At 43.4% G+C, this 22,785-nt stretch overlaps 2 protein-coding genes across 6 annotated transcripts in view; one reads left to right on the top strand and one right to left on the bottom strand.

Moving 5' to 3' along the window:
* The window catches only part of Grh (grainy head), a 162,750-nt gene extending 158,571 nt beyond the window's left edge, over nt 1–4,179 (bottom strand). Inside the window, exon 1 of one of the 5 annotated variants that reach the window (XM_072013010.1) lies at nt 2,388–4,179. The gene's annotated coding sequence lies outside the window, so the exon portion shown is untranslated. The other 4 variants (XM_072013011.1, XM_072013008.1, XM_072013012.1 and 1 more) reach the window with 4 other exon arrangements.
* The window catches only part of Chn (zinc finger transcriptional factor charlatan), a 266,952-nt gene that overhangs the window by 147,098 nt on the left and 97,069 nt on the right, over nt 1–22,785 (top strand). The window lies entirely within an intron of this gene.

Raw genomic sequence — 22,785 nt, 5'->3', positions numbered from 1 at the left:
CGGTCGCCTTAGTATCTGACAGAAGAAGAAGAAGAAGAGGAGGAAGAAGACGAAGACGAAGAAGAAGTCGCGGTCGAACAGGAAGCTGCAGCCGCATTTTTGCCCTGGCAAGTCAGGTTGTGACGTCCAGGCGGAAGAACGAGATCGGTGGAGAAATCAGGAAGGCCATCGGGTAGGGCGGCGGTAGCTGAGAGACCACGCGAATCCACGCGACTGTTCGTGGACGAGCAAAGAACGGACAAACGAAGGAGAGAGAGCCGGATTCAGAAGCCAGAATAGCAGGTTCGATGGCTCTGGTTGATTCAGTTATCACGTGCGCGGTGGCCGGTCGAACCAGGGAATCCGTGGATGTTGGCCAAACCAGTCGGACACCACGAATTCCACCGTCTTCGGGCCCTTGCGCCGCGTCGTCGTTCACCAGGTGGATAGTCGGTAAAACCAGTTGGCTTCCCTCTTCTCCCGGCTCGTTCATCTCCTCCTACTACAACCGCGTGGCTACCGGTAGCCAGCTAAGGAAGGAGGGCAGGCCGCGTAAAACTGGAATTCAACCCGCGACCGCCTGTCTGACGGATAGACAGGTGTAATAATAGACATAAACGAGGAAGCAAGAACCGTGAACACCGTCGTTGGTCGTAGGAAAGCGTAGGAGAATCGACGTGTGTCTCCGACGAGGACGATTCTATTCAGTTTGCTCTGCGATTTCTTCGTTTTCTCTAGACTTGACAGTCGGAAGATGGTGTTCCTGGAAGACGAGACATCGGGGGCTGAAGAAGATTATGCGAACTCGTCAGTGGCGAGAAAGAAGAACGCGATGGATGAACCGGCCTACGTGTGCAAGAGCGAGACTTCTCAGGGAACAGGGTGGCGGGAAGTAGGTAGGTTGGTTGCCTACCTACTACGCGGAAGAAGGAGATTGGGGCGACTGGGGAGAAGGAGTAGGTACACGAAGCCGGTATACAACCGCGGACCGGAGACGAGAAGCCAGAGGAGCAGGTTCGGCCGGTCTAACCTGATTCTCAAAGGGAACCCTGCATCAGATTGGACCCACCTCCGTGGGTCCGTTTGTATTTCAAGTACCTGTACTCCCTCGCTTCGCGTCAGTGGACGATGCCTTCGGAGACGGAGGACTCGACGAGCCTTTGCGAAGAGGAACGAGCTCCTCTACGGAGAGCTCGAGTACATGCTGGTGGAAGAGCTGGTGTCTCGAAGACGAGGCACTAGGCACGTCGGCGCGTTAACCGGCTCCGTGGTGTCTATCGTGTGGCATTTTGGGTCCGATCGATTCGTGGGCAAGGCCTTTTATAAGTGATTCGACTGATCCGTAGTGATCCCGTACAGTGAACATAGAAATCGGAGAGAGAAAAAAGAAGAGCGTGAGAGAGTCCATAGGTCTCAGGTGTCTTCTGAATTTCTCGACTGGATTGACTTAAAAGTGGATCCAATCGCAATAAGAAGCTTGGACCGTTCGAGGCCTTCGAAAACGAGATGTTTGTTCGTCTCGAAGCTTACCTGGCCCACGAAGTCAACGACGCTCCTCCTTTTTACTACCTGCGAACGTTCCAACTTTATAGAGGTGCTGTCCTCCTCGTGCAGTGTTTCGGGAGTGAGAATTAGTGGCGAGTTTTCGACCGTGGGAATTGAGAATCCTTTCTCGCGATTAACACGTGTTGTCTCTTTGGCCATGAAGAATCGAACGAAGAAAGAAGGAAGACAGACGAGATAGTGGAGACAAAGTGCGTAGATATGGTCCATTCGAGAATGTTCTTCAAATATCTATGCTCCTGGTCGCGATATGAAACGTCGTTATGTAAAGCCAAAAGAAATCTACGTTGCGTATAGGACTGCGTGATTCCATTAGCAGCCACCATTAAACCGGGACCAATTATATTTGCGAGTCTTCCATTCACTCGCTCTACCAGGAACGCGTATGCTGATCGCGTCTCGTTCGTTCGAACGCACGCAATCGCAGCTCTGAACGCGAGCCCATTTTTACCAGTCGAACGTGCACCGTTTTACGTAATCCTTTGAAACTCTAGCTTGCATACGGTTGTAGCGTACAGTTCGACTAAAAACCGATTATAGGAAAAACCTAAAGTTGATCTAAAGCTAATCTAAAACGACCTACGGCGATAGAATAGGAAAGAAAAAATCGATTGGAGTCGGTTGGACGAAAGAAATGTGAAAAAGAGACACACGGGAGCCGGATGATCCCACTTGTTGTCGACGTGCAAGTTGTTTACCGGCGGCTCACCTGTGCGTCACCTGTGCGTCATCGCGCAGGTAGCCGGTGAACATCCGCGGAAAAGAGGTGCACGGAGTTGACGCGGTTAAACGATCGACATCCCATCCACAGACAGATATCCCACGGTTAGAGACGAGATACTCACTTTGTCGGGGCTAGCGTACAAAGAGAAACGTATCCGAAGGGTATCTCGATGTATATCTCGAAGTGTATCTCGCTGGATCGTAAGGGAGGAAGTCTTCTGTGCATTCGATAGAGAAAAGTCGATATTCTTCTTAGAAGATGAATTGATGGACGATCTTCGTGCCGATGGCTTGAAAGTGCGCGCGTGTAGACGTGTGTACGTACGTGGAGAGTAGTAAGAAGAAGGTGGTAGAGAACGTGGTAGGTGGTAGGTCGAGGGGTGCTGGTGGGGTGACGAGGGGGGAGGGGGCCAACTACAAACTACTAAGCGTCCCTCCTGTGTTCCGGATCACATCTCCACGGATGATAGTGTCACCACCTTCGCGATGGATCGACCGGTACCAAACGTGAATCTGCCGCGAGTTTCGACGAGATTTTCGAGACTTCTCCTCGTCGAAGGGCGAACCCACTGCAGCGGGTAGCCCTTTCTGTTCTTTTTTAGTTTTTCACCTACCACCACATGTATGTACACGGTTTTTCGGTGGTTACGCACAAGACGTCGTTACGGTTCTTCCCTTCTTTTTTTCTTTTATTTTTTATTCGTTTCCGCGAATGATATCGACACGATATGGTTCGTTATCGGATCGATCGGTTGTTTCCTTTCAACTAGACACACAAGTGAGAAAAAGATGTAGGAAAGAAGCACCGTGGAAAACACAAAATTCACTCCGCGCACCTCATTATCCTCGTTTCTGTTCCATTCCGCGTCGCGTTCCGCTTAGCCAGTCACCAAGCGCTATCGTTCCTTTCGCGCACACCCCTCTTCGACGAGTCACGAGGATCCGGACCGGGAACGGTTTTTCCAAACCGGATCGTCTGTCCACGATTCACACTTGTACACCGGCTTCAGGCACACGCGCACGCTCGCGCAGGCCGCGGCTTTAACGACGTCGATGACGTAGACCACAGTAGTAACAACAACGACGACGACAACGACGACGACAACGATGACGACGACGACGACGACGACGACGACGACGACGACAACGGCGACGACGACGACGACGACGACGACGACAACGACGACAACGACGACGACGATGACGACGATGACGACGACAACGACGACAACGGCAAGGAGAACGATGACGGCGACAACGAACGCGACGACGTGAACGTGGTGAACAGCGACTTGTACAGGCAGCACGACGACATCGTCGCCGTGGAATCGCGAACACGAGCGTACTATACCTCCGCGCGCGACAGATCGACCGACGTCGTGTGTCGAAGCCGCGCGACGAGAACTCGAGCTTCTCGTTTTGTTCTACGTGAAACGTGTGTTGGCGAGGCGAACTCGAGGGTGGAACGGATGCACTACACCCCGAACTGTGCGGCCCAACAGGTAGAATTAAACCACCCAAAGTTTAGGCAGCCGCTGCAAGCAACAAACGAAGCAGCCTCACGGTGCTCTCTCGGATCGTTCTCTCTTCTCTCGGGATACGGCAACATGGCCGCCGTCGCCGCCGCCTCCCAGCATCCCGCTCTTGGCTTCGTGTCTCGTTCCCCCCCTCTCTTCTCTCCTCCAACACACACGTTCGACTCCACAAGCTACCTCTCGTCTCTCCCGCTCTCGTTTCTTCTCTCTCGTACCACCGACCGTTTCCCTGACACGCGTTCGTCCTCACTCTTTTTCTCTACCATCTCGTGTAAGCCTCCCTCGCTCCCGAATCTTCTTTCTACATCTCGCTCCACCCGTCTTCTATATCTTTCTTCGTCGTTTTACTTGGCCACCCTACGACGCCTCCCCATTTGGGCTCTTTCTCCTTTGATCCACCTTCCTTTTCTAACACCACGAATCCCTCTCTCTTCGACACCACGCACAGAGCTCCTGCTCCCTCTCGTCGCCTACCTGTAGCGTTTTCTCGACCGTACTCCCACTCTTCTCGAAGAGAATCCAAGCAATAGGTACACCAGCAGCCTGCGGTGGAGAGGTGGTGAGACGGAGCTATCTGATGATATTGCCTTCTCATTCTTCCACATAACCTCTATCTCTCTTTCTGCGTTTCTCTCCTCCGACGTTAGGCTAAGGTAAGAGCGCTCAGGTGAGACGAGGAACCGTATCTAAAAGAAGGACACGAGCAGCGAAAGGGAACAGAGAGGAGAGGGATTGGGAGACAGGATAGTCGGCGCGCAGGTAGCCAACGCTGAACGAAGAAAAGGCGAATACGATGGGCCTTTGGCGAGACGGAGATAGGAAGAACGTCTCTCTACGGCGACCTGCACGGATACAAACAGAGCATCGAGTCATCGACGAGGCAGCCAGGCAGCCAGGGCTCTTGGCCACCCGGCATTATCGTGTCTCCAGGATCGTCTCTGTCTCTCCTACCTGTTATTCGTCGTTCGTTCCTCCTCTGGCTTGCTACCTTGACAAGGATACCTGGCCTACCTTACTGGAGGAGGAACGAAGACATTGGCACACACGTACGCTCGAACGTTATCGTGCGTTCGTGTCTTTGTTACACGTAATGGAGCCTCCTAAGGCTTTCTCCTTGTCCGTCTCGCTACCTTGAGAAGGATATTCCCGGGAGTTGGCCGTCCAGCCGGGAGGAGACAAAGAAGGAGGACACCGCGTACGTAGATTATCGTAATTCTCCTCTCCCCTCGTCGCTGGAGACCGTCCTGGTCTCTCGTTCGATCCCCGAAGCGTTTCACCTCCGCCGTATTCTCCCACCTTGAGAAGGATGTCCAGATATCCGCGAGATACTCGTGGACATCCTATGAAGACTTAAGGTCGAGCGGCCAAGGTGAACGGAGAGGAACGTGGATTTCGATCCACGTGTGATTATTTGTACGCTTCTATACTATTCGGTTTATACGTTCTATACAGCTTTCGATATAATTTTCCGTACGAAGATATGCTTTTGCAGAAGATATACTCGACTTTCTTCTCTTTGTTTTGCTCCATACGTGATCTAGAAAGATCGCGTCTTGCCGGCGAAGAGGCATGGCGGCGACGGTGAACGATATCGGCGTCCCCTTCTTTTATCGTGCTTTTTATCGGCGACAGAAGAAGAAGAAAAGGAGGAGGAGATTCCTCGTGGACGTTCTATGAGGCTCGTTCGACGGTTGGCAAAAAACGACACCCTTGCGGAGGAAGAAGACGAGGACGAAGAAGAGCAACAAGAAACGCGCACGAAGAGGAGGAAGGGAAAACGAGGAGGGAAGAGAAGAAAGGAGAAAATGGAAAAGGAACGAGACGAGATATGGAGGCAGCGGTCCGTGCACCGATATAGTCACAGACACACGTGCGTGGCTATTGATTCTCTGTTGTGTGCGCTCTCTTCTCTGTGCGTGAGAAAAAGAAGAGAGTGGTATAGAGAGGCAGACACAGCGAAGAAGAAACGAAGCTGCCGTAGCTGGCTTCTGCTGGTGCCGGCGGCAGCGGCGGCCGGCTACGCGAGCGGAGATGGACTCCGGATCGAAAGAGCGAGAAGTTCGGGATGCCGCGCGAGGGGGAGGCGGCCAGTCGGCCAGTCAGCCGGCTGGACAAGAAGGTGGAAGCAGAGAGACGAAGGCAGAGAGGTGGAGATGGAGAGGAAGAAAAGGCCGAGAAAGAGAGAAGAGAGTGCGTGGCGAGCCCTCCTCGATAGGAGAAACGAGAGCCAGAGGAGAAAATGAGCGACCAGGACGAAGAAATCATCGTTCTTTCCCTTTCCTTCTTACACGTCTTCTGTCTCTTTCTCCTCTCTGGTTTCTCCTCCCTGTTTGGTCCTCTTAGGCCTGCGCACCGAGGGAGAGATTAAAAGGAGAAAAAGGAGGAGATGGAATTAAAAGGAGGAAAAAAAGGAGGAGGAAGGAAAGAGAAGGAAGGAAAGACGAGGATGAAGCGAGAGGGAGACTGGTGAAAAATGGACAGCCAGCGAGAGAAGACAGCCTCGGGCTACGTCGCGCGCTGCGACCCTGCTCAGGGAGGGATCTTACTGTTCGTTCGTTTAAAAGATATATAAAGTTGCGCGCGGGCGCGAGTAAAAAGCTTCAGCGAGGAGGAAAGGAAATTATTGCTCGCGCGGCAGCGATGTTGCACCGCGTCGCGCCGACGCCGAATGTTCCCGGCGATGTTTAGCAGGGAGTAATTAGGGGATCAGTGGGCTTGTGACGGCGCCGGCCGCGGACGGCACCGGGCGAAACGCGAGGCCGGATCATTTGAATACGCACGCCTTCCCGTGAGAATCGTCGCCGGTCGTTACGCGTGCACGTTACCGCGTGGGTGGCTGCACGCAACCGCGTGGGCGGATCGACTTCTCCAAGGAGGAGGAGGAACGACGACATTTTCGTCGGGGAGAGGGGACTCTGCTCGGTTGACGGCGTTCTCTTCGGACGATACGACCTCGAGTTTTTCTTCACCTTCGGAGAGAATCCGGCGAGAGCTGGGGATTCGAGCCGTGAGGAAATTGGACGATGCGATGTGTTACAGGGTCAATTTGACGAGTGATCGATTGTTAGTGGAGATTATAATTATTTTTTATAGATACTTTCTGCGAGTAGTTTATCTAGCGTTCTCGTTGTTTAGGGATACAGAGCTACCTAGACAAATTAGTTTAGAGACGTTCAAGATTCGTATCTCCTCCAACTTTTTCTCTTGATAAAGTACGTTAGTTAGGTATTTTTTTTAGGAAGGAAACGTGTCATTCGTTGTTAAGATGTAATTCGACGTTTCCTTGTTCACAGATATCGAGTAATATGGAAATATTATATAGTATTGATTTAAGGATACTTAAATTTGGAATATTCTTTAGATTACAGTAATGTATTGTATATTTGATAGATTTCGTTTGAGAAATGTAAATTGGTTGTTAAAAGGTTTCTCGTTGTTCAGAGGCACAAAGATATATGGGAGAATTATACAGTGGTAATTTAGGGATGTTAAAATTCGGTATCTCGTCAAGGTTACGATAATGTAGGTCACAGAATTCCTCTTTGCGCGAGTTGAAAGATTTTAAAAAGTCAAGGTGACCTGGAAACGTCATTCAAGTTAATGAGTTTACTTAAATATATTTGGTATGTCATATGTTCCATTTAAATATACGATTTAACGGCTCCGTGTGCCATCTTAACCGCGATGCAGCGAATGTAATCGCGTGGAATTATTTCACATGAACTTGCCAACTTTCTTTGATTCATTGCGATTAACGGAGAACGGTAAAATTCTTTATTAATTCATGAAAATGAGGGAAAGAATTCTTCACGGACATCTGAAGAGAAAATTTCAATTTATGTTAATTAGAAATGATTCGTGCATTTTATTCGAACGTTTATTATAATAAACTACATAAATTTAGTTAGATGTTGCTTAGATAGATACATTAGATTAGGCTGTTTTATTAGAAACGTTTTATTTTATTATTATTTGTTGTAGGTCGTATCGCTTGTAATTGCATGTATAATTCTGAAATACGCGTCCTCCGCGACAGCACAGTCATTTGTCATTGACCACGAAAATTCCTCTCTCTCTCTCTCTCTCCCTCTCTCTCTCTCTCTCTCTCTCTCTCTCTCATCGCTGTAGTTGTTTCATCGTGGAATTATATTAGCCTCGCAGATTTCTCCGAATCGCATGAAAAATAATTGCATTCCTCTCTGAAAACTTGGAATTAGCTCTCTGGAATTTTGTTTGAAGCAGACGTAACGCCCCAAATGGCAAATAAATCAAGAGAAAAATATCAGGGAATACTTTGTGTTTGTTCTTCTTCTTTCTCCGCGTAATTTGGATCGATTAAATTTTCTAATCTTGATCTCTGATCTGAAGTAGCAGAGAGTAATAATACTCTGATCGTAATGTACACGTCGAGATGCTAATCTTTTTTCTCGGCTGATTGTAAAAAGGTTTTTAGCACCTCTGTACCTGTCGATCGACGAGCCGTCTCTGTTCGATCCACACGATCCCTCACGGGGTCTCTGTTTACTCTCGAAACGCGGGCAAGAGCGACCAGTGACCGGTCTTTCGTCGAACAGGTAGTTTATGATGTATTGTGGCCGTGCACGTGAATAGATGCAACATCGACGTCTCTCTGAATGAAACGCGTGAACCGGTCGCCGGCCATTATACGCGAGAACACGAGCGCGCCGTTTAATCGCAGCGGTGACTTCGACGCCAGCACAAGTCAGTCGCGCCGAATCTTCGTGGAGACTTCGATTGTCGCCACTGACCTCGCGTTCAACTCTTCGGTGTCGCAACGTAATTACACTACGTTCGTTTGTGTTTCATTCTTTAATCCGAGATAATTCTTTTTCATTGTTTATTTTTATCGAGAATGTTTAGACAAATAGAAGTGGATATCAAGTATTTCGTTATATCGCTCTGGAAAAGTTTCTCGCATTTTCTTTTACTCGATAATATTCATTTAACAATTTATTAATTCGGACGTAACAGTTTCGTATTAATTAAAATATCGAATATACGTTGTTTATTTATATATTTAATCTCTAAGAGGAAACTTTATAGGATACATGTATTTGAATACATTGGAATATTGCTATTTGAATATTTCTTCCGTCGGACATTGCTTTAAAGAAAGCTTTCTAGGATTTATTTTACGGGAGGATAACAATTTTGTCACGTTAATAAAACTTTGAAGTGCGGTTTGCGAGAACGCGAATAGGTTGAAGTTGCTAAGTACGAAGTCAACGAACGTCTTCTTTACGAAAGAAAGAAGATAGTGACTCATTGTGGTTTAATGGCGCCTCTCGTGAGCACAAATGCGAGTTTTATGCCTCTGTGCTTAGCAAGTCAACTATACTTTGCAGAAATGTTCGTTATAATTAAACTCGAATAAATTCCAAGCAAACTTTATTCTTTGTCCGTTCTTATAAACAACATTCCCTTGCGAGAAAATCGTATCAACGATTTTCTTTAATATTACCTATTAAAATTTTACGCAACTTAAAATTATTTAACGTTAAAAAATTCTGCTTCGTTCCTCGTCTTTAAAGAGACACATTAACACATTAATATGTTTGCCTAACATTCCCTACCAAGACTTCGATATACAGCTCGAAGTTGTTTAACACAAAATAATCTTTAGCGAGATAAATTAACATGCAAGTTACTCAGAATCTGAACCAATCAACTGCTGTTTTTGTTTTTTACTCACACATGATTATCGTTCAACTTTCCAAAAAGACACATTTCCATAAATTTGCTTGTCAGAAGGAAATGGTATAACGAATCGTAAATTTCAAGGCAAATTTAGCTTCTCGATCTATGTAACTAATCGGACATTTTAGCCTGCCTATTTTTCTCTCGTAATCCAATCTCAAATTCCTCGACTGTATCAACCTACCGAAACTCCACCGCACACCGCTGCTACTCGAAGTCGTTTGAGTTACAAAAAATTTCATCCCACGCAACTTCCAAACTACATGCAGCCCACACCATTCAGCTTATACACGTAGCCACAGGAGAAATAAGTGCAAAACGGTTGCTTGGACGCGTAGTAACGCTCGACTGAAACTTTCACCGGGAGCCTGTGTTGCGCGCGTAACTCGTCGAAGCGGGCTGCGCTCGTTCCCAGTTAATTACAAATCCGTGGAAAAAGAAGCGTGTAGCGGCGGCTGTTGATCGGCCGTTCCGTGCGTTTCCAATCGTCGGCGACAGGAAGCGCGTCGTGATAACGGTATCGAAAGTGTTACGCGTGTACGCGAGGTTATCTGCTCGAGCGTGCGTCGCGCCGGAACGCGCGATCCTCCGTTAATTTACGCCGCGGAGTCGCGTTAATCGCGCGGAAAATTTACGATTTTCGCCAGCCCGTTGGCGCCGTTATCGAGCCGTGTCACGGAAGCCGCGTGTAAGTAGTCGCGACCGATCCCCGCTTCCAGCTACGAGCGATTCGACGATTAGTCGAAGGTTGAGCGAGTGGACGTGTTCCGAGACGTGTTCATCGTGTCCAATGGGACTGAGAGTACAGTGAATTTCGCAGATTTATAGCCGACGTGAGGTTGGCGAGTTAATCGAGCTCTCTCAGAGAGAAAAGGAGGAGAGCGAGAGCTTTCTACCTTGGGTCGAGAAGTTTCGCGACCGCGATGATGGACTGCGTGAACTTGACTGGCGTGAATGAACAGCCTGTTTGTTTTGCGCTTTTTGCGGCGTCGTTGTTTCATGCGTCACGATGTACTGTGTTGCACGATACAACGCCGCAGACTTTCGAAGAAATTGAAGAAGGAATATCATCGGGAATATTCTTCTGAGATTCGTTACGAATATAATACGTTCCTTCGTTTCTTACACCAAAGATGGGATTAGCTTCGTTGAGTTTTGAGAACTTTTTCCTGAGATAGGTTATCTTCCTGTATCTTTTTGATCTCTTTTTATATTTAAACAAATATTTATAAAATCTAGTACGTAGTATAAACTTTCTAAGTTATAATTAACTTTTGTAGCGCATCGTGTTGCGTGTCGCGTTTAGGGTTTGTTGAATTCTTTGTACGCATCAAATTTGGATCCTATATTTTTAACACTTACACGCATCGCCGAAACTCATCTCTAATTAATAGTTAATTTGCCAAAAGATAGGATATCTATTTAGTTTGTCAGAAAGCAAGGCGAAGGTATTTATCGATATTTTTTTCGCTACAGGTTTCTGTAATTTTTAGTCATTTTTCTTCTCACTGAAAGATATATTTGACTCACTATAAAGTGTTATATAAAAAAAAAGTGAAATACGATATAGAAGGAAAGGTCATTACGCAATACTGCCCATTACAGCGTGAGAGATTCAAATAGGATAACAATCAGGCCATAAAACAAAATTTATTACCGAAAAGTATCAGTCCGTTGTTATTGTTGATTTCGTTCGTTTCTTCCTCATGAAACAGTGTATTCACGCAATTGCTCACGGTTCTGCAATACCGTGACCATTATTCGCGCATATGACAGTCGATAAGCTGGAAGGTAATGAAACGCTTATTGCTGGCACGATATTGTTGAACGGCGATTGTTATCGCCGACTTTCCCATTCCTGAGAATCGGTCAGTGCGGAAAGCGAACGAGCTCTCGTCCAGTCGAGGCGTGCACACGCGTGGTTTTCTCCTCGTTACTTTCGCGCACGGGCGAAAACCAGCTTGTAATCGTCCATACTTTATTCTAAATTGAATACTGTTCAAAGCTCATTTAAATGTTTTGAATAGCATCATTAAAGTTTATGATTTTTCTGTTGTATTATATTTACACAAATTCGAACAACAGACTGAAGGTACTCATGTAGATACCTTTATGAACGTATTTTGAAATATCATTAAATGAAGTATTAGCGGGCTCTAGGATTCAATTAGAGGAAGTACATGTACATTGATTACAAAGAAACCATCGATGCAGCATTGTAGTTATTATAGCGCGCACATGTTAATTAATTATCCGCGTATATTAAATTTCATCCGATTTAGTAGGTCTGCGATAGTATGACTGCAGAAATTTGATAATACGAAAATGAAATATAGAACCTGATAAAAATGCTTCGTTGGAAAACGAAAGGTATTTGCCGATGTTTCCTGTAGCTACTGTTTATTTGATTGTTCTGGTGTATTCGTCAGAAGGCGCATCCACTGTAACCCTGTCCTTTCTCATTTATTTCCTTATCTCTGATTTTTCCCTCCGAGGATCCAGTTCTTTAAACGACTTCGGTAGGGTCGGCGAAGTGAAACCGACGCGAATCGGCGAACGCATTTTATCGTCCGCGTTAAATCGTCAGAGACGCCTTTTCTTTCCTTTCTTCTCAAGCGTATTGTGTAATCCCGAGGACAAAGCGGTCGGTTGGCGCGCGAGTCTTGCCAGAGGACTATTTATAGCGTGAAAAAACTGGCCTGTTAAGCGACCGTGTCCAAATCGAAATCATTTAATCGAGTCACGATTAATGGACGCGATTAGTCGCGCGCGCGAGAGGAAACGACGTCGCGACGGAGATGCCGGCGGCGTGCGGCGAAGCCGAGCTGTCGAGGTCCAGAAAAAGAACTTTCTTCTCTCTAACGGCGTACTTCCAGCGGTCTTTCGGCCATTCGTCGATTAACGCGTTCACGCACACGCAATCGATATGCATCGATCGACGCGCCGTGTAAAAACCTGCCAATTAATTTGTATAACACATCGAAGACCAACGTTGCAACGTTTAATTTGCAATTTCTTTTGGTCATTCATGTATCAATTAACATTGCACATACGTAAATTTACGTCAGACTTCTCCTCCCTTAATGCACTTGATAATTGAACAGATAGAAGAAAAATTTAATAAGCAGTATTAGCTCACAAAACTTAAATCTTAAAAAAGTCACATCTCATACGCACCAACGTAATGATTATGTTGTCGATTTTCTTTCATACGATCTTTGTAAAAGATGTGCTTATTACTAGACGGCGGATATTTATGCAAATTAAAGGAATCGAATCTAAGCAACAATTTCTTTCGGCAATTAAATATCACGAGTACTCACGCTGAATATTTTATATAATTTTCCACCTTACGTGCGCGTTCTTTATATTTGTGCGCTTTTACATTTTCTGCGAATGCGTAAAAATCCGCAATCTACTTATCAGAGAATACAATTGGCATATGTTTCGTGAAAGAAAATACGGGTAGACTGTGAAAAAGTTAGCGAGGATACTCGTACTAAGAAATTTCGGTACTTACAAGAAGGAAACGTGGCTGATCAGGCGTTAAGCGCATTTGACGTTATCGATGCAAAATAGCCGCGCAGTTTAAGTATGCGACGCGAGGTCCGTTTGTGGAGATACATAAAGCAAACGGCAGTGTTATCGCGCCGCTCGTGTCGTTACAACGCGACTCTTTTGTAAAGTAAAATCGTAATCGTTGCGCGCTCCACGAAATATGACGCATGAATAATGCATGTCTTTCGATGGTTAAATTTATTTATTGTTTTCGTATATTTCATTGTTCATGTAGCTACATATTCCATTTCGATCTTTTATGATCCAACCAGACGGATATCTATCAAATAATTGTACGTTTATCCATAATAAATAATATTCGGGCAGTGACACGATCCCGTATGAAATATTTTTGACACGTCTTATATACGATCGCCTGACTCGTGCAAAGTGCACGCGGCTTACCGCTCTCCAGTTGTTGTAAATACGTACAATTATTTCACACATCACGATCATACGTCATTTATCAACGTTAGAGAAGTTTCGCTTTCTCACGAACCAGACTATAGTACACGTTTTTAGAAACTGTAAAACTTAACTTCTTATTGTAAAACTTAACATATCCACGTTCCTTTACAAAATCCGTAATAATGTAAGACGATCTATGTTAAGTATCATCTACAAAACATTGACGCGATAGAAAATGACGAAACTCATGTCCTTTTCCTCGATGCATATTGTTGAAGTAATTACTTGAAGAAAAACTCTACAAAAACTTGTCTTTTGTATATCCGTGACCTGGAGACCGCTGTTACGAAGAGAATAGAATTTAGTGAAAAAAATTCAAAATAAGGAGAGGTCCATATTATTGTGCCCTTGAATATAAATTTTGTTTTGGGTTACAAGGTCAAGAAACAAAAGAACTATAAGTAGATTTTTATTGCTATTTCTTGTAGCCTTCAGCCAGAGCTACACACCAAGGTTAACTTTTTGCTAATGTCCTTTGCTATAAATATATCAACGTGCTTCCTATCATCCCTCCTATTGTACTGTAACAGTGAAAGAGTGAATATCTGGATCAGTATACACTATACCTATACTTATACCTATACTTATTTCAATATATTTTTCTATTACAAATTCATCCACTCATTCCTCTATCAGTCAACCCCAACACTTATGTACATGTTACTCTATTTAAATAATATTCATACTAACTAATAACATTCCAGTTAAGGATTCTTAACGATTTAGAATGTTAAAATAGGAACACGAATTGCGTAATAGAAAATGATCTACATACCTATGCAGACTCATATTTGTATAAAGATACATAAAACAATAGAACCTAAGCGAAAATTTGTTTTGTCTACCAAACGTTACCAAAATGCTCGTTCGTATAAAAATCCGCAGTTTAATTAGACTGTTCTCTGATCGGCCGGTCGTTTTAACACATTGTTCGCTGTCCCGACAGATCGTTCGGTGAACAAATTAAGGCAGCGTTGCTGTAACGGTACGCGAAAATCGCGCGGATGCCCGAGGGTCGTTCTTGCGACTCCGTTTACTGGCGCGGCGTGTATCCGTTGGCTCCGTGAAGCCGGCGAAATTGCGCCGCTCCATGCCGTTAACTTTTCACAAGAACGGAAAACAGTTACCCCGCTCAGACATGCAGCGGCCGGGGGATAAGGAGAGCGTTTCATTGACTCTCCACTGCCGGGACCTTAATGGCCGGCACGGAGCTGCTACGAAACCGACAAGAAAATCCCTCGCGGCGGCCACGCTTGTCTCTACTCTTCGATCGGAGGAAATTCGACCGGACGAGCGACGTCTTTCGATTACTATCCTGTGACTACGTGGTTTTTCTCCCTTTTGAGCGTAGAATGTGGAAATGTCTATAGCAGTGAAACGAGATACTATCTCGGCGACCATCGGGTACTATGTTTACAAGATGGTTACATAATATCAAAATTATAAGCCTTCGAGGAATTCAGGTTGTCAGATAATCGGAAGTTAATTTTAATTAGGTTGCAGGTACACGAAGGTAGATTATTTGTTCTAGATTTTGGATATACAATTATGTTTTAGTTAGTTTGAAATGTAGACGTTTCGGAGAAATCAAGAGTCAATTGAACAAAGTTGAATTTTTATCAGATCTGTTTCTGAGAAATTAAGCTTCGATCAGTGTAGCGTTAAGATACAATGTTTAGAAGTCGTGGAAAGGCGAAGTTCGAAAACTTAATTCCTAATTAAGTTAGTTTCGTTACTATACAACGTTAAGAAGCTTTTTGAAAAATAAAAAATCAGTTGATTGGAGTTCCATTTTGATTGAATTGCACGGGATGCTACAACGTTAGAGAATTTCACTACAGCGAATCGAACATCAATTTCAAGCGGACACGAGTTCGAAATTCATATCCATTTCCAACATATCGAAGGTTCGTAACAGGAACCGCTCCAATTTGTGAGACAAGATTTAGAGACATAATTTAATTATTTCATGAATAAAGAAACCATTTTTTCCTTGCAAAATAAACGAAAAGGTTGTAAGAATTCGGCAATCGAAAATTTCCTTTGGTCATCGCCGAAAAAAGCACACGAATCAAATCGAGGCTGCGTTCGTGGAGATTTGCATTCCCCTTCGTTAGAAGATATCCAGAGGGAATTGGTGGACGAGGGGCGCGAAACGGGACCCAGATATGCCCAATCAACGGCCACGCAGAAAGAGGGAACACGCACGAGACGAATACGAAAGTGTGCGAAACGCGGAGGCCCGGCTTTGGTGCATTCGTGCACTCTCGATTCGTGTGTCGCCAACGCAACACGAACACATTCAGCCATCGGATTCGTGAACAACCATTGGAAGAATCCGCCATTGAGGATAGCCCGAAAACCAAGCGGCAGACTTCTTTTATCGCGTTTGATATCGCTTGGTGATTCGAATGCTGGACCAAAAGTAAAAGAATCGAGAAGGTCGGAGATTGCAGGTGGAATCTTCTTAGAAGCGAATAATATTTTAGATCTTCATCTTATTAGTGTGTTCGATGGGTTGTTTTGAACGTATTTGTACGTAAAAGTGAAAGAAATTGTTGTTTATCGTAATTATCAGATGTAAGTAATTGAGAAAAAAGTATTGAAATAAACGAATATCTTTTGGTCGTATTGTAGAATTTCACTTATCTGAATACGCCGAGGGACAAACTTTTCGTTCACTCAATAGGAGTTCACGTTTCGATAAATGGATTTGAGTTTTGATTCAAATCTCATTTTAATAAACGAAGTTCGAATATTTTTCTTTTTCATTGCCGCTCATATATTTTTGAAAATTTCTTGATCTCAGTGGATAACAAATATTTCCCACAATTCAGAAAAGAGAAACTTGAGTTTGGAAAGAGACGAAAGAAGATTCCCTGAACTCAACGGACAAGAAATATTTCCTTCGATTTAAAAAAGAGAAACAAAGATAAAAATCCTGCGAAGAACAAATCCAATCATCGCAACAAACATTTGCAAAGCCACAAGTATTTTCAAGCGCACTGATATCCCAAAGAACCTTCCTGAACGCAGTTCCAAAAAATCTTGCGAAACAGATAGCTCTCTCTCTCTCTAAAAAAAAAAAAAAGAAAAATAACGTTTTCGTAACTGTGTTTCCACTCACCCAACTCGTGTCAGAATGATTTAGAAAGCGAACGAACTGAAAAGCTCCGAATTTCGCTGGTTCAGCGAACCGCCAAGCATAGTTCGCGCGTGTATCGCTATAATTTACAGTGCGCCACCCGACATGGCAAAATATATGGTTACATCCAGAGAGAAACTTTCGTACACGGTCCACCGTCACCTCTGTTGATCGAAAAAGAAAAGTAAGCCAGATACCAGAAGAAAAATCATGATCTCGAGGCACAGACGCGGCGCGCTTTTCGATCGCTGTCGATCGTCGAACGAATATTAATGATGCGCCATTGTGCGGCTCTTTTGCAACCATCGTCTCAGTGGCGCAATTTTTCCACGCCACCGAGACGCATCTCTGCTGCTTTGATACATGACGCGTGCACCAGCGTCGAGAATAATTTATCATTAGACGGTTACGCAATTAACGTTGATTAGCCTCCTCCCTGTCTCCGCCTCTTCGATCACTCGTCGTGCGCCTGAAAATTTCAATCCGTCGCAGTTTCGTGGAGGTAGGTTAATTAGCCGCTGGATTGCGTAACCAAACGATGACAATCGCAAAACTGTCGAAGGCACGCGTTCTCCAAGTGTTCTCGACATCGTTAAATATCGAAGTATCAGGATGATGTTAATCGACGAGTTATTAGACACATCCTAACGATCCTATTCAAGCAGAGTATGGTTGATGAAAGTTTAAAGAAGTTTCGATTCGAAGGAGAACTTTCGGTACTGGTGTGTTCCAATGTGATCGGTTAAATAGAGAAGAATTAAAGTTTGATTAGGGGAAATTGTTACGTCGTGGAAGTTCTGGAGAGTGGATGAAAGAAGGGGTTGATTTCTGTGCTGGGTCTTAACATTTACTAGATATGGAGATTACGTAATCGATAATAGGAAATCGTAAAAGCTACTTAATCCCACGTTCTTATGTTCTTAGCCTCGAAATTCTATATTATCGATGCTTTTTGTCTGTTTAATCTTTCTTCTTTCTTGCTCAGTTTCTCTTCAACAACGCCATAGCGCTTAATCCTTCGTCCTTCCTCTTTTTCCACCATACACTTTCGCAAACTAGCCTGAAAATTTCATCCTTGACTTAAACAATACTTTCGTGTCGTCAATTTTGTTCTTCTCGCCACAAAACGTGCCATTCCTTCGATCCTTAATCATTAATAAATAAGACGAAAATAAGTAAAAAAGAAAATAAACAAGAGAAAAAGATAAATCCAGATAGAAAACAATCCTATTACGAAACCATTCACCTGGGTTTTCCACGTGTGTCTCCTGAGTTATTCCACTATCTGCCCAGTCAGACAATCATTTTTCCTCTTAGTCATCGCGGTGACCTCGGCCAGAGGGTCCTGTAGGTATACAGGACTTTCCTACCTGCCTGTCTCGATCCTGGCGTTGCCTTCATCTACCTGAGGCGACTTTATATTTATCTCGAGGCCTATATACGTACACATACCAACACCCTAACACGCTGTAACGAATACGCGGACAGATACTCTGCGTGGCTTCGAGGTTGGATGCATTTTGGCTGAGGATGTTGCGCCATGGTGAAACGTCGAGGAGAGATGCACCTGTCAGGTCGAGCAACACCCCCGTCAGGCCTTTACCTGGTGGAGCGTAAAAAGCCAAAAAACGTTTACCACCTCGCCTGAAAGGGAGGAGAAAGGGAGGACATGGGTTTCCCTCATCTAATCCGGCATCGTAACTTTTTCGTAATGTCAGGAGGAGGGCCATCCAAGTACATTCCAGCCGTGAGAACCGCTCCCTTCTTCCGATGTTTCGGTTCTTTGACGTCGACCTGCTTCCTGTATTATATTTGTTTGTGCACCGTTATCTGTGTAGGAAGCTGTTGACAAAAGGGATATAGGATATCCTTTTAATAAGTTAGAAGATCTTGAGTTTACATTGCGTTGCGAAGGTGTTATATCGTTGGATATATATTACAGAGAAATAGATTCGATGTTTTTATGGAATTAGGGTAGGAAAATATGAATTTCTGACAATGTTATAATATTTTATTTAGAAACTTTTGTATGTCATCACATATTCACATATTTCCACGATAAAAGATGGACCGTGTATGATCTTGAAAGTTTCGTGTCCTTAGAATCCTTACATTTCTTAATCCCTGGACCCCTTAAATTTTGAATTCCTAGATACTTTAAATTTTGAATCCTTAGAATCTTTGGATCTTTCAGATTTGAAATCCTTAGATTCCCTAAATTCTGAATTCCTACATTCCGTATATTTTGAATTCCTAGATTTCTTAAATTTTGAATTCCTAGATTCCTTAAATTTTCAATCTTCAGATTCTCTAAATTATGAATCCCTAGATCCCTTAAATCTTGAATCCTTGAAATCCTTAGAACCAAACTTTGAATTCTTTTAAAGAGATCCAAATGAGAGGGATGAAGTTGAAAATTGAACTTTTTCTGACATTTCTTAAAGCTTATAAGCAAATATTGGTGGTTTATGTATAAAAGGTGTGATTGGAAAATATGAATTTTTTTAAGTGTCGAATCCTCGTTTAATCCTGTAGTCATGCGGTGGGTGGTCTAAAATACAAACAGTCCCATTGAGACAGACTTAACCTGTTTAGCCTTAAGCATAGATTTGTATCAGTTTCGTGAGGGATGCTTGAGAGCGTGTTTAGAGGAGTATATATTTTCCAACCTGCCACAGGTGAGCTGTGAAGAACGTGCGGAGCAATGATTTACATTTATTTCTTCTTATAGAAATTCTTCTGAAACGCGTCTTATATTTCAATATAACGTCTCGTAAAAGTTCTCAAGGTTTATGGTGTTTCAGGATAAGTATCAGTAAATTCGAATCTTCATTTCCGACAAGACATTTTATATTTAATATATTTACGTATAACTGCGTACTACGTTCGTACATGAACTTTCTAAAAACCAAACTAAATAGCTGAATATTTTGTGAATTTTTTTCTTTCGTATGTTCGATTCACAAGGAACAAAATACTTATCTTCATGAACTTAATTATCGTGATATTGAGTACCAAAGTAAATTTATTAGTAAAAGAGAAACGCTCGTAACATCATTAGTTTTCTTCGTTAATTGGAGCGGATAAATTTTCCTTTTATACAGTTCATATAATTCTGTCAACGCTAGGCTGAGTAACTGAATATCACAACCACGAAAATAACTAAAAATAAAGTTTAGATGACTGAAAAATAATTTTGTTACATTGATGCCGATTCCAAACGAGTCCAAGCTTTCTACTAAATTATTTTGATCTTTTCCTGAAAATTCCTGGAAATGATAAATCTCGTACGAGTATCTAAAATAAGAATATGTAGGAATACGATTCACTATAACGATATTATTCTATATATAAAGTATTCCTTACAGAACTCACTGTACTATTTATAAATATTTGCCTTATGAAAAAGAGGATTGCACTGAATATTCAACGTTTTGCCTAGAAATATTCGTGAATGTTAATCCTGGCTAGAGAAGGGTGAAAGGTGTTTATTTTGGCGAGGAGCGCGGCGCGAAAGGGAATTCTTCCAGCGTCAAGAACTTTTCCTCGGAGGTTAAAGGTGAGAAGACGTCAGTGAAAGGTTTCGTGCCCCATGGCGAGAGAATGCATCGAAGTGCACGTAGCTGTGTCAAATCGATCACGATCCTCCCATCAGCCAAAAACAAAAAGTTTGCAGAAACGAAACGTCAAATTCTAACGCTCAAAAAACAAAAGCAAAAATTCGCCATTATCCCGGCTCGATTATTATCCACGCTTTCCCAATTGGACTCGTAGTGAAATCGTCTCAAACGAAAGCAACACAAAGGTGCTCATAGTCGATATTCTAATTGCGCGCCACCCGGTGCGCGCGTCGATTAAATCGTCGCTAAAAATCGCGACGAATTATCGGAATTATCGTTCGTTCGATCGTTTTATTAAATTACAAACAGTTATCTATACGCGGCTATAAAATGCCGTGCGTAAATCGCCTCGACTTTCCCGCTTCTTCCTTTTTTCCTTAATGGCGGACTTGCAACGGTGAAACGGCCACGCGTCCATTATAGATCGTTTAATCGATCTCAAGCTTTTACCCAATCGCCTCCGGGACGAAATGCCGTTGCATCACACGGAGAAACTTTCCAGGTCGTGAAAAATTGACTTTTCAAATCGATCGACGATCCTCGCGTATGAAGTTACGAAGTCTTTTCTCGATGATCCTCGAATAATAAGTGAAATTTAATTTTAATTTCATTTACTACGATAAACAGGGAAACCTCTCTAACGTTAAGATTGTACAAAAATATATGTCGATATACTTAGCTTCGTAGAAACTTAATATAGTATAGTACAGGAAAATACAAGAAAATAGGAGAAAAGGAGGAAACAGATTAGTTGAAATTTCAAATCATCCGATGCATAAAATTACGGATGGATCAGTGCTCCAAATTCGTGAAGAGGTCGTAAATCTTTGAATAATAAGAAGAAGTTTACCTGATCGCTAAAGTTATTCCCTGCTTTACATATTTTATTTATCGTGTTGATGTGATCCTGGAATCTGCAACTGAAAATGTTCGCATAAAACAACTTTGATGATCTAGTAAAAAAACAGTGATATATGAAAGTCGACGAGACTCAAGAGCTCGACGCAGTTAATGTGACCGTTTGAATTTCTACATAGAAAAATTGCATCCGCGAGGAATCCTCTGGTAGTGAGTGGTTGAAAGTTAAATTTAGTCATAATTAGTTTACAGTCGCGATTTCTTACACTTAAAGAAAATGAAGGACTGAGATGCCATGTCTGGCGGAGAGGCAATGTTAATTGGCAGCTCGTATAAAGCAACGGGGTTTCGACCGAAGAGAATGAAGAAGTCCACACGTGGACGTGATTCGATCTTGCGATTCTCCGATTATATGTTCTTTGACGACGGAACGTATTTTAGGGGAGAAATTGTTTGGAGAATGTAAGGAAAGATTTAACGACTATAGATGGATTGTAACACTTTTATGAGACTGTTTGGGGAGTGTTGAATCAAGTATTTTGTTTGACAGCCAGGATGTAGAAGATGGGATTGGCTTGGTAACCTTTGGAGAAAGTTTCATGGAATATAACGTAGTTTATGAAGACTATTTTTTATTAAAAAACGTGAAATATACATATGGATATGAACTTTACTAGAGAATCCTTGTCGAAGACGGATTTCGTTTTTTTATCCTAAAAAACTTTACTCCTAAGTGAAATTTCTTTCTTTCAGTGATTGGAAATTTCGTGAAATTTTTCAACGACGAAACGCGAAACAAATAATCATACAATTCCTGAAGTAAAACATTATTCATTCGTTGTTGCGTTATCGTGGACTAATAAATCTCCCGTGAGATTAGAAATGTACAATAATCGCAACAAAATATAATACAATTACTTTTCACATTTGACATCAAAAGTACCTTCTAAAAGTCTTGATGACGAAAGGAGACAATCGTTTCGCTTTATCACACCTAGTAACGAGACCAGGAAGGTTACATAAGCATAATTATTCAAAAACTCCCCCAAAAAGCTCTCTTCCCACGCATCCTTCGTCAGACCAGTAAACCACCCCTCCGACATTCAATTGCAAGTCTGCTTCCAATTGCGATCTTCGCTTTTTAATAAGGCCGAATCGCGAGAAGGTAGCTCGCGATAGACTGGCGTCGTAAATCAACGAGATACATGCGGGAAATATTATCCTGGAACGGTAACACGCGAGCGAACACAGCCAGCGATGTATAAAGTCTGAAGGACTGCGTCGCGTGGAAAGCTCGAACACGAGGTCGGGGTTGGTTTGCGCAGAAGGGGATGACGATAGAAAAATGCGAGAGACGACGCGTGGCCGGGCAAAAAGTAAAACGAAGGAAAAGTCGCGCGACCAGAGTAGAAAAGGAGAGACTGGAATGGAGACTCGGCCGAGTATAGGCGTTTCCTATTCCCCTATCGGCAAATTGCGATTCTCCCTCCATCTCTTCCTCTTCTCCTCCTGCTTCAGCCGAAGCGGCGTCGCGCGGCTGACAGCTTTGTGGACGCCTTTTGCATTATTAATTACGGGCAAGCATGCGAGACGATTCGTATACGCCGCGTTCGTTTCC

This window comes from Bombus fervidus, chromosome 11 (assembly GCF_041682495.2).
Source record: "Bombus fervidus isolate BK054 chromosome 11, iyBomFerv1, whole genome shotgun sequence".
Classification (NCBI taxonomy): Eukaryota; Metazoa; Arthropoda; class Insecta; order Hymenoptera; family Apidae; genus Bombus; species Bombus fervidus.
This window is presented reverse-complemented; position numbering and strand designations above follow the sequence as displayed.